We start from the raw sequence: 2,649 nt of genomic DNA, 5'->3' as shown, positions 1-2,649 counted from the left end.
TATGTTAAATGTTCATTAGCACGTTAGACCAACGTTATCTGTTTGATGCCATTTAGTTTGTGTGTCACTTGTGCACTGAGTCTTTTTAAGCATGCTCAAAAATGTGCACAGAGCTCAACACATGACTCTACATGCTGAATGAATGCCAGACATGTGCCTAGCAAGCTAGACCAAAGCCAGACATACAAGGGGTGTACATTTAGTATTGGTAGCAAGTTTGGCGGTGAACAACAAGCACACACAAAGCACACACAGTGTTTTTAATGTAATCCCACTGAACGGGTCTCTAACGCACCCAACATTCTTCTTGTGTGTTCCTGGTGATAACCTGGCGTGTGCCTACCGTGTAGCCTTAGGGTGTTGTAAGCGTGCACAGCAACTCCTCCTCATCACTCTTAATCCTGGATGATGACAAAAATGTGGTTCATATTAGGCGGTGCTGCAACATCCCGAGTTTGCTCAATCTCGAGATTTTAGCTCGATCGGCCCTCTTCGCGATTAATCTCGAGATTCAAGAAACCCCGTCTCCACCATCGCAAGAAGAGCAATTCCTGCTTGAGCGAGGCAACAAGCCCGATATTCCGAGCATGCGCACTTTCGATCTTGGAGTTTTGAATAACTTCCCGCGATATGCAATCAAATACATGTACTCCTTTCACTAGCACTTTCGCCGCATTCGACCGGTGTTATGCAACAATCCTCTCAGCTCAGCCGCGCTAAGCGAGTGAAGAAGTGATGTATTCTTCGTTAAATATGATGGCGGAGAAGGAGGCAACAACAGAGAGAGAGAGGAGGAAAAAAATGGTATTTGCTCACATTTTGCGTAGGTATAAGACGACACTGCTGTCAGTGTTGTTATTGACTATGACCATCGTCGATTATGAGTGCCTCCCCCATAGGTCTGTTCTTTCCCAAAAGCCATTCACTGGTGGGACACCATCGTTGATGATTGGGGAATTGATGAACGCTATTCGCGATAATGTCTTTTCGATCGCGTTTATAAAGTTGACTTTCGCATGCGTTCGGTACGATCGCGAAGTGTTTATGTTTTGACCAAGGTGGAAATGGAACGCAAATTGCATTATGGACTGACGTCATGAATAAATTACCCCGAGTCCAATCTCGAGTGCGTCTGCACCTACGAATTAGCGGGATAATTCGTAAAATAGCGCGCTATTTTGCAAATAAACTCGAGTTGACTTGGGATTGCAATCTCGAGATTAATCCTATGAACTAGCGCGATAATTGCGTCTCCATTGCAAACAATCTCGAGATTTTTCAGATCGGAATAATTTGCCGGATCAGAAATAGCGCGCTAATTTGAAAACTCTGGATGGTGCAGACGGCCCTATTGAACCTTTTCTGGAAGAACCTAGGATCTTATTGTTGAACATATTCAATAAAATAACGAAACATGAAAAACAATATACACAGTGGCAAATCTACAGGGGTAAGAGGTTTTATCCCCCAACCCCCTTGGGTTCGCTAAGTAAAAAGAAATTAATGTCCATGATTACCAAAGGTGCTTAGAGTATCTAGTTTTCAGGATGTAAAATTAATTTTTATGCCCCCGCAGACGAAGTCCGGAGTATGCATTAAATGTTGCCCCTGTCCGTCCATCCATCCATCCCCCACTTGGTTTCTGCGCAATAACTCAAATATTTAATGGATTTAAATTTCTTTGGTGTGTAGGTAGATGACACCAAAATACAGGCTAAGCTCGAATTCGGAGTCCGCAGGTCAAAGGTCACAGCTCATTATATATGCGAGTTGGTTCAAAGATCTAAATTTGTTCATTATATTTATGCATATTGGTTTCTGCACGATATTAAGTTTAATCATATTGAATGAATTTCTGATCGTGTTAAGCGGGGGCACCTGTGTGTTTTGGACACGTCAAATTTCTAGTTTGAGCTTGCACTCTGCTCTCACATCAATTGTGGAGTTATATACCCATGCTGTTTAGGATTGCAAAACATGCTTCGAATGTTCAGATTTCATGACTGAAATAAAAATGTTTTAGCTCATTCTTCACGCTCGCATCAATTATTGTCTCGCCCACCAGAGGTGAAGGCGAGACTTAGGGATCCAAATGTCGTTTGTCCGTCACAAACATGTAATGACACATAACTCCACTACCATAAGTTGCTTTTCAACCAGACTTGGATGGTGGATGGATTTGGGGGACCTGCATGTTATGCTGCAGTCTGAGGTCATATGGTAAGGTCAAAGGTCATTTTCAGGTCAACGTTAAAGTTTACATGCAAGACTCTCTTATGACACCTAACTCCGCAACCGTATGTCGCTTTTCAACCAAACTTGGATGGTAGATGGACTTGGGGGACGTGCATGCTATGCTGCAGTCGGAGGTCACATGGTAAGGTCAAAGGTCATTTTCAGGTCAACGTTAAAGTTTACATGCAAGACTTTAACTCCGCAACCGTAAGTCGCTTTTCAACCAAACTTGGATGGTAGATGGACTTGGGGGACCTGCATGTTATGCTGCAGTCTGACGTCATATGGTAAGGTCAAAGGTCATTTTCAGATCAATGTTCAAGTTTACATGCAAGACTCTCTTATGACACCTAACTCTGCAACCGTATGTCGCTTTTCAACCAAACTTGGATGGTAGATGGACTTGGGGGACGT

Source organism: Lytechinus variegatus, chromosome 2 (assembly GCF_018143015.1).
Source record: "Lytechinus variegatus isolate NC3 chromosome 2, Lvar_3.0, whole genome shotgun sequence".
In the NCBI taxonomy this organism is placed as follows: domain Eukaryota; kingdom Metazoa; phylum Echinodermata; class Echinoidea; order Temnopleuroida; family Toxopneustidae; genus Lytechinus; species Lytechinus variegatus.
Note: the sequence above shows the minus strand (reverse complement) of the source record.